General features: G+C 34.5%; 1 pseudogene; it reads right to left on the minus strand.

The window, feature by feature from the left end:
* Positions 1–9,866: 9,866 nt before the first annotated feature.
* On the minus strand, positions 9,867–10,371 carry LOC123942591 (annotated as a pseudogene).
* Positions 10,372–10,893: the final 522 nt, after the last annotated feature.

Raw genomic sequence — 10,893 nt, forward strand, 5'->3', positions numbered from 1 at the left:
CTGTTTCTCAGGGCTTCACCTCTCCCTTTAGCGATAGAAACAACTGCTTCAATCTTATGCCCACTTCTAGCTACAGAAGAAAACTGTGTGGTAGAATTTCCCCAAAGTCACAGAAAACTTCATTTCTTGTCATTCCTCCTAACAGATTTTGTGTTTTCAAGGAGACTATGGAAAAGATAATGAAATGATTCTTAGATTGGAAATACTCAATCTAAAGTATTTAAGAGCAGCGCTAGCTCTTCTCAGTGTACCTTAAGACAAAAGTGTCGTATTTGAAGACTTACTTACAAACCAACTATTCATTTAAATATTCGCGTATCTGACTCATGTTATTTCTTACCAGTATGTGCATTTAAAGGTAACTAGATTAGTAGTTTGCACAAGAGAAAATCATGAACTACTCCATGGCAATTTGTGGTCTCTACACAGCTTGTTTCCTTAATTTTTTAAGGGTTTTTCTTTAAATGCACATTACTTCTCCAAATGGCAAAATATAGGACTTGAGTTATCAAAACTCTAACCAATGACCAGGGCCAAGTTCCTGTGTAGGGGAGAAGTGAGACATCATTTTGTAATTAGTGCCCCCTAGTCTGGCCAGTAAAACGAAATACCAGGAGATAGACCACCCTTCAAATTTTTTCTTTTACTAATTTTCTGATATCAATTCTGGTCCCCATCCTGGTGAGAAATTAGACATTCAAAACATTATCATCATAGGGCAATGATTTTTATTCTGTTAAAGCTCAGAGCTTTCATTTTTGAAAATAATATATAGTCCTAAAGCACAGGGGAAAATGGGAAGGAAGTCTCTTAATCTCCCTTTTAATTTTTATTTCTTTGTTCATGATGGTGCCCAACTCAAATCAGAATGTCCATCAAGGCTGGTGGAGCTATGTGGTCATCAAACAGACATGTTTTCTAGAGTCTGAATTTGTATGATTTTTGTGACCCATTTTAAGAAAAATCATAAAAAGTTATTAATAAAGAGTCAAGTACAAATGTGAATATTTATTTAGGATGAGAAAGAAGTGATGCATAACTTTTAAGAGCTAATACAGAAACAGAAAAATCCTGAAAAACAGTATATCTTTTTTATTGACCAACTGTCTAATACATATTTTTGACTATAATCTCATCAGCTTTTCCATGAAATGTCAATTTTATAATAATTTTTTATAAAGAAAATGAGGGGTGCCTGGGTGGCTCAGTGGGTTAAAACCTCTGCCTTTGGTTCGGGTCCCGATCCCAGGGTCCTAGGATCGAGCCCCACATGGGGCTCTCTGCTCAGCAGGGAGCCTGCTTCCCCCTCTCTCTCTGCTTGCCTCTCTGCCTACTTGTGATCTCTGTCTGTCAAATAAATAAATAAAATCTTTAAAAAAATAATTTTTTATAAAGAAAATGAGATGGTAATTCAGTCTTTCACCAAGCACTGCTGATTGAAATTTATAGAATTCAATTTTTAAGAAATTTTCTCCTTCCATAATTTGTTTGGTAATGTCATGAAATTTTAGGACTGTTGTCAAATTTGAAAATCTCTACCAAGTTTCTTTCATTTATGAATTATAAGATTTCAGATTAAGATTTGAATATTAAGTATACTTTCAATAGGAGATAACTGATTACCAGAAAAATCTTCCAAAGACTAACTCATCCTTCCATAGAGTTCAAATTTCCTTTCTCCTTCAGTATCCTAATAGTTCTAGGTCTGAACTGTGGGCATCTCTGTGTAACATGCTGAGTTAAGTGGTGGCAGGAAATGGTAGGGGTTTTTCTGGAAACAAATCTATGCAGAGTAGCTAGCAGTGATTGGAGGCATGGAACTGACTGTGAATCACTTATGTATATTTCCCTGCACCCAACACTTCACAGTGGCTGTGGCGCCTCCTGCCAGGAGGGGCAGTATGATGGAGAAGTTGTGGTAGAAAATGATAATGGTTTTAATTGATTGCAATAAAAATGTCTTACTTTTGCAAATTTTTCTAAAGCATGTAACAATGTAAACATATTTCCGGCCTTTACTACAATATAAAGCTGTCCTTTTCCAAGGACTTAGTAAAATTGTTGAAAAGCCGGGAATACAGGGATCATGCTCTATGGTCCTCTCCATTCACACCATGCCATGCACATCTAAGTAAGAGCAAAAATAAAAAATATTTTTACTCTTTAGTTAGTGAATTTTTATATTTAAATTTGCCCAAATGCAGAGGTAGGGATGAATGAATTAGCAAGATCTTTGGGGGTACATAGTGATTATATGGCTTAACAGAACATTGTTCAGAAGCTTTTAATTGAACTTAGGTGCCTCATCATTGTACAGAAAAATATTTCAAAGGACATTTTCAAAAGTAATAAAGATTTAGCATTTAATAGAAAACTTACTAGGTGGAAGGGATTAATTATGATCTTTAGAGGAAATGGGAGAGATTAAATATAATGTCCACAAAGGCAAAAGTGTATTGGCATAACACTACAAAATCTAATAGAAATATTTGTTAAAAAAAATAAGGGTAAATATCATTCTGTGCATTTTCCCTTCTTCTAGGGAATTGTTTATGTGGAGTAGAAAATCTGATGGGGTACTTCCTTTATGAAGGAGGTAGCTGGTGTCTATTGGAGTATTAAAAAAAAGTAGAATCATTTGGATATAATTTGAAAAAAAATAATGAAACGACAAAAATACAAGTGGAAAATAATTGTCCTTTCCTCTTGGACATTTTTCTATGCAGAAATTCTTCTGTGCAGTATTAGAATTAGAGGAGACAATAAACTATGTATCTAAAAAATTATAATTGCCAACCAAAATGAAAAATTATTTGGTAATTTAGATAATGAAAAGATTCTTATCTTTCAAAGCATACTCAATAGTTTTCTTCTTTTCTTATGGCTTTAAAATGATTTACACACAAGTCTTGCAAGGTACAGTACACGTAATATTGCAATATTCTCATATTATAGCCCAAAGAAACTAACAAAGATCAGGGTTTTTTAACCTGAGATTAGTAGAGTCTGATTTAAAAAAAAAAGAAAGAAAGAAAAAGAAAAAAAGCTCTTCTTGATTTTTTTAATGCACAAGATGTTTGTGTGTGGATGTGTATGGGTATGTGTGTGAGCTTTCATTCTCACAGATTGAGAATCTGACAACTTATGTTTTATTTCTACTTCTGTCACAAACTAGTTCTTTTCTTTTAAGAAAATTACTTAAACTGAGCCTCAAGTTTTTCAGTCCATGTAATGAGGACTGGAGTATAAAATATCTAAGATTTCTTTAACTCCCAACCTTCTGTGAGTCTATGTATGTTTTACAAAACATTAGTTTTCTTTTACTCAGGGAATGGATCAGACACAATTTCGGTTATAGAAAAAAATGAAAAAAAAAATTAAAATTAACGAACATTCATGATCTAATAACTAAAGTGACTAGTTTGTGAGTACTAATGGCCCTAAGATTAGAGTTTTGCATAAACCCTGCCTCTATACCCTCTTAACTTGGAAATAACACTTTCTACTCTACTTCTATGACCTCCATGATTCCAGCAGCTTGAGAAAGAAACTTCAGCATCTGCCCTGACTCCTCTTCTGCATACCACCCACATTTAAGGCTAGGAGTCCTGTTTTTCCTCCCTCCAAACTATGCCATGAATAAGGTCGCTCATTACCAGTGTGAGCATCCTGGCGCATACAACCGTATTTTCTCACTTGGGCTTTTGTAATCATTTAGTGTCCTCCCTACTTCACTTTTATCTCCTTATAACCAATTACTCTCCCAGTATTCAGAGTATGCAATAATGATGTTACTATTGTAAAAGTGATATAAATATATGAATTTTTCAAGGAGTACCACCATTTGGAAATACAGTAGAAAAATATTATTGTAAACATCTCTTTATACATTAGGTAGGTGAATAGAGATTATTTTATTTAAAAAGATACTATTTAATAAGATATCTTTCTGCTTTTAGATTTTTAAAATTCTGAATTGATTGGTCATGATTTTTTGGATTATCTGTGTTAAACACTGTGCGTTGATATCCTACCATGGTAAATGAGGATTTAGCTCCCTTGTTCTTCCCTAACCTCCCCTCCCTCCCTCCTGCCACAGTAATTATTTCACTACTCTTAGGTCTTATTTTGACCACATTTGTACACCCCCCCCCCCAGAATATACATTTTCCCTTTATTTCTGTCCAGCAGTAACAACCTGTCTTGACTTCTTACCTTGTAAAGTGAGGCCTTCAATTCTTCACCCTTGCATTGTTTTTATTTTCATATTAACAGGACTGAAAAAATTGCCTTCTGTGTTATAGCCACAGTTAACTTTTCAATGCTTTGCTTTTGTTTAGCTTTTATAAGTTGGAAAGTCAATAAGCACTACTTTACATTACTTTAACTATGCAAATGTGGTTTGTTGCTAAGCCAAACAGTGATCATAGGATAGCGTGTACTTTTCACGTACAGGATTCCTCTTCAAATTTCTAATTTCCTTTCTTTTTTCCGTTGGTCAATCCTTAGGTTTGTTTGAATTCTTCATTTCAAGAATACTATCAAGTCAATGGGATATACCCCCCTGCACACACTTTTTTTTTTTTTTTTTTTTTTTTTACTGCGTACTTATTTCTCGACTTCACTGCAAGAATGACTTTACCATATACTAGTCATGTTAGGTGTTCCCATTATTATTGTCCCAGGTTAGATTCATTGTTTCCTACATCTTATGCCTTTCTCATTCTTAGTTTCTTGTTTTTTCTGACCTGTCTTAAGGAATCTTGTAAAAAAGGATGCATGGGAGAGAAATTTTCTGAGTCCTTAGATATTTTAAAACCCTTTTATTACATCATCATACTTGATTAATAATTTGCCTGGGTCAAGGCTGAAGTTTGATATCAGTTGTTATCAGAATTTTGAAGGCAATGCCGCTTGCACGCTAGCACTCAATACTGTTTTTCCTCTCTGAAAATTTCCAGACGCTTCTGACCTTGGCATTCTTAAATCTATCAATATTATGTTTAGGAATAGATGTTTATTGCACTCATGCTGAACATTTCCAGGGTTATCTCAATCTGAATACCTATATCTATCCTAAGCTATGCTATGCTCCTGTATATTATTCCTTTGATATTTTTCTTCTCCTTAATTTGTTTCCAATAGTGATACTCATTTTTTTTTAATTTATTTATTTTTATTTTTTTATTTACAGCATAACAGTGTTCATTGTTTTGGCATCACAGCCAGTGCTCCATGCAGTACGTGCCCTCCCTATTACCCACCACCTGGTTCCTCAAACTCCCCCCACCTCCGCCGCCCCTTCATAACCCTCTGGTTGTTTTTCAGAGTCCATAGTCTCTCATGGTTCATCTCTCAAACTCAACACACACAAAACAGATAATCATATCAAGAAATGGGCAGTGATACTAATTTTCTAAGTGTTCCTTTGTGCTATTTTACTGGTTTTTTTTTCATAGATCCTATTCTTGCTGTACGCACGTAACATCTAACATATCTTTAGTATAATAATTAGGATATTTAAAAGTTCTTTTCTATTCCTTAATTTATCTTTCTTTCTCTGGGGTATTTCACCATGTGTATCTTGGTCTTTAAATGTTTTCCCTGAAATGTCAGATAATTCTTAGTTGTTCGTTGCTTTAGAATAATGGAAAAGAGAATTGGAAGTAATGTGCAAGTGGCTTCCTTAAGGTGAATGGATAGTGATCTGGCCCTTAAGCTGAAGAACCACTAAAATGAGAAGATAGGCTTCATTCTAAGTGTCAACATCTCTACTTTGGGTTTTCCAAACTATTAACTTTCTTAGAAAAGAATGGTTTAGCTTTGATTACTTTTGGTTTTTTTGGGTGGGGAGGCTAAGAATAAGTGAGGGATACAGGGTGACTACTTCTTTACATTTCTAATTAATTTTTTTATTTTCATTTTTTAAAGATTTTATTTAATTGTCAGAGAGAGAGCGAGCACAAGCAGGGAGAGCGACAGGCAGAGGGAGAAGCAGGTTCTCTGCTTAGCAAGAATCCCTATGTGGGACTCTACCCCAGGACCCTGGGATCATGACCTGAGCCAAAGGCAGACACTTAACCAACTGAGCCACCCAGGCATCCCTAAATATTTTCATTTTTTAAATCAACCCTAGGTCTCTATCACACCTGTCACACCTGCTTTCTTTATAGCCAGAACCATTCCTAAGCTTCTACCCTTTCATCTGCTTTTTGGACTTTCTGAAACTTATTGAACTCTTTTGTCAATTACTGGCCCTTACCTTGTTCCATCAGATCTTATACTTTTGTTATCACTTTAAACCAGTCTTGGAGGAGAGAACTGATCAACACATGTGCTCAGTCTGTCATCTTGAGCCACTATCAGAATCTACATTCTCTTTTTCATAAAAAGCAGCTTAATTTTACTTGACCTTAAGACACTAAGCATTTCAAAGTTTTATGACATTTATATTGTATTTTGTAACCTTAGTAGTTTTCTTAGTTCTATGTTTAAATGGATTTAATGTCCATCACTATTTTTTTTTACTACTTCTTCATTCCTAAGTTCTAAATTTTGATCCCCTCTTGTTATATGGATTTTATTTCAAAGAATTTATAAAAACACTTGTAGCTGCGGTATTCCCTGAGTTCCTTCATGATAGAACAGACTATGTGTCTACTGCCTTTCAACCTAAAGAAACAGTTGGCTGATTATAGAAAACGCAGGTCACACCTTCTTATAATGCTGTGACATTACTTCTTTCTGCTAGTTAACACAGGAGATACCATGTACCATGGAGTCTTTATTCATTTCTTGATTGGCTAGATTCCATTACTGAGTCATTTTCTTGCCCCTCAAGAAAGTGAATGCATGTTATTATTTTTTTGTCTTTTCACATTTAAGAGCATCTTTTTGTAGTCTTTATAGTTGAATGAATATTGGCTGGATGCAGTATTTTTGGATCACACTTCTTTTCCTTTAGAGTTTAGTAGGCAGTGCCCCATTGTCCTCTACCCTGGAATATTGCTCTGCAGAAGACTAAAGCTAGACTGCTTTTGTTCTAGGTTATAACAATTCATCTCTGAATACCTAAAGAATTGTTTTCTTATCCTCTAAATTCAGAAATAACAAGAATATGATTTAGAGTTGGTAGTGTTGAATACACTTGTGGGAATATGATATAAACTTTTGAGTTACAGAGTCCCTGATTCCTGCAGTTCAGGATTATTTTTCTATTAGTTATTGGAATACTTCTTCTGATTCATTGATTGAGTTCTTTACCTCAGAGACATTTATCATCCTTGTGTAATGTCATCTTTGTCACTCCTCCATAGCTTTTATCTTCTGTTTCCATTAATCTTTTTATCCTTTTCCTTTGATTTTACTGGGCTTATCTCAAGTCTTTTCTCTGTGTAAGTAATTTATTTTTCAGCCCAGTCCATTCAATTTTTTTTTGTATGTAATTTGCTTATTAGTTTTATAATGGTGTTATTTTAGTTTCAATTTGTTTCCTTATATTTTCAATTTCCATTTTTATTTCATTCTTCATTCTTATCATCTTACATTTAAGCTCTTATTTTATTCAAGTCATGTTCTTAAGTTTTTCTATGGTGTGAAACACTGGTGAGATGTTTTTAGACTCTACTTGCCACAGAGTTTCTTTCATTTTTGTTTTTTGTTCTGTTTGCATAGTTCCTATGTCATTATACTTTCATCTTGCTCATTATTTCCAGTGGATCCTGTATGTAGACTTTGTTTTGGTTCTGGTATAGTCTGGGTGAATTTGCCTTAAGTCCCCTCCCAAAGTCCCTAAGTCTAAGAATCTTTGCCTGTAAGATTTGCCTTGAGAACTGGTTACTGAATTCTTCTCACTTCTGAATGGCCACAGGATTTTGGTGTGGTGTTTTGGAAGATGGGTTGGAGTAGGGAGAGAGCAAAACTGGGACTGGGTATAGCCCAGTAGTTCAAATAGTCTATACTTTTACTAGCTTTGTTCTGATTTATGTTTTTTCTTGAAGTGTTTGACATCTCCTACTATATAGTTTTGGATTTGTCGATTTTACTTTGTAATCCTGTCAGTTTGCTCTGTCTAATGCAATGTTATATTATTAGGTGTCAAATTGTTTTATTGTATTGGGAATTATTCCCTATTTTTTATAATGCAACTTACTGTGAAATCTACTTAGCTTTCTAAAACTTTATGTTCAAATTTTCTTTTTGGTTTGGTGTTAAGTATGCCTTTTATAACCAGTATATTTGTGAATTTATATTATTGTTACTCAATCTGATAATCTCTTTCAATAGGTGAGGTTTATCTATCACATGCATTTGGGCTTATTTCTACTGCCTTCTTTTGTACTTTTTGCTTACCATTCATTGTCTTTGTTTTGTTTTTCTGTTGTCCTACTTTCTGTTGAAATGATAGAGGATTCTAAATTCTTCTTTTTTTTTCCTTCTTCACCCCTCTTTGTCTTCTTATTTCTCTTCCAAATTCTTCTATTTTTCCTCTTTTTGATTTATCTGATTTGGAAGATATCAAGACTGTCCCTATATTGGCTACCTAGTGTTTGCTTTTTAAAATTTTATGTAGAGCAAACATACAGAAATAAGCATATGCATAAGTATATATCTCAGTGAATTTTCACAAAGTAAATACATCTGTGTAATAATCCAGATCAAGAAGTAGAACATTACCAGCATCCCATAAACCCTATAATGTCCCATCCCAGTTTCTCCCCTTCCCTTTCTAAGGTTAATTACTACTTTGTCTTTCTTACCATAGATTAGATTTGTCTGTTTTGAACCTTATGTAAATGGAAAAATATAGCCTCATTGTGTGTGATTGCTATTGTTCAATGCTATCTCGCTAGACCCATCTATGTGTATGTAGTGGTGACTCATTCACTTTAGTATAAACTATCCCATTGTATGACTACACAATTTATCATCCATTTTACTCTTCAATTGTTTCTAGCATTTGACAAAGATGATTAATGTAATTTTGAATATTCTTGTTCCTGCCTTTTATTCACTGTTATGGTGGGTACACATATAGGAGTGAAATCTTAGGATTGCTGGGTTACAGGCTATGCATGCATTCAGCTTTTTTTTTTTTTTTTTAAGATTTATTTATTTGACAGATAGAGATTACAAGTAGGCAGAGAGACAGGCAGAGAGAGAGAGAGGGGAGGAAGCAGGCTGCCCGCCAAGCAGGGAGCCCGACGCGGGGGCTTGATCCCAGGACCCTGGGATCATGACCTGAACTGAAGACAGAGGCTTTAACCCGCTGAGCCACCCAGGCGACCCTGCATTCAGCTTTAGTAGTTACTGTCAAACAGTTTTCTGAAGTGGTTGTACCAATTTACATTTCCATGTATAGTGCACGAAAGCTCTAATTGTTTCATAGCTTTGCCAATATGTAGTATCACTAGTTTCTTTAGATTTTACCTATTCTCACAAGTATGTATAGTTACACAATTTTCAGTTCCCTGATGAATAATGATGAGTACTTCATGTGCTTATCATCATTTATTATCTTTCATGAGTTACTTGTTCAATGTTCAAGTTTTTGCTAGTTTTTAAATGGGCTTCCCATTTTTATAATGTTTCACAGGAACATTATATATATTTTAGATAGTAATCTTTCATCAGACAAAATATTGAAAGTATTTTCTCCACTTTGTAGTTTTCTTGTTTACTTTTTCACTGGCATCTTTAGCTAAACAGAGTTCCTAATTTTGTCTCATTTATCAACACTTTTTTAAACAAGTTTTTGCCTGTCCTAAAGTCATGAAGATATTCTGTTTTCTATGTGATGTAGTTTTTTGCTGTTGTTGTTGTCATTGTCAAATGATCATTTATTGAACTATTTTCCTTTGTAGTTCTTAACTAATGGGGCATTCCACCATACTACCATTGATGTTATCTATGATGTCATGAGCATGCCAGCCATCAAAACTGCAGCCCACAGATTGGGCAATCCCCAGGATATCAGATGGTAATTGTTCCAGAGAGCTCTCTGGCTAAAGATTGGTTCTGCATCTATTGACAATTTTGTAAAAAGTGCTATTTCCACTGTGCTTAATGTTTTTCTGCTTCTTTCTGCCTCTTGGTGGTTCCATGAGGGCTTTGATAATCAGAGAAGAAGCAGAAGGTACCATTTCAATCTGGGCCAGTCCATTCTGAATGGTCAGTTTCACTGTAATCCTCAGACCCTTCAATCACCAGTTGCCTTGGTGAAGTCATCACCAAGCTTTTATGGAGACAGAGCCAGGGGGCAATTTTTGGGTCCAGGACAGACATCACACTGCCTTCTCCACAGGTACACAACAGATACACAAATTTGATCTCATTTGAGTTGAACTTAGGTGGCATGGTAAAGGTGGCTGGTGTTGGATGAATCTGGATTCTGGACAACCAAAGAAAGTTGCACCTTTGCCTCCTCTGAGCTGAAAACCAAAAGTCTACATGATATTTTGTTATTACCATTCACATAGACATATACCTCTGACCTGCCCAGAATTGATTTTTGTATCTTATGTGAAGCAGGATATGAATATTTTTCCATATGGATAACCAATTGACCCAGCTTCATTATTTTTTTTAATTTATTTTATCATTTTTTATACTTTATAAGAAAACAAATGATCTCACATAATTCTAGTCTCTCCATTTGTCTATTTGTTTACTCTAGTTTTAATACCAATCTATCTTAACTACTGTACCTTTGCAATACATCTCGATAACTCTTAGGGAAAAGTCCTCCAATTTTATTATTCTTCAAAATTGATGTGTCTAGTCTTAGTCTTTTACATTTCTATATATAGATAAATTAGATCAATTTGTTAATTTCTACAAAAATACTTTAGAGTTCTTAACATACAAGCTATAAATTAAGTGTAAGTAAAATTA

The sequence above is a fragment of the Meles meles genome, chromosome 5, assembly GCF_922984935.1.
Source record: "Meles meles chromosome 5, mMelMel3.1 paternal haplotype, whole genome shotgun sequence".
NCBI lineage: Eukaryota > Metazoa > Chordata > Mammalia > Carnivora > Mustelidae > Meles > Meles meles.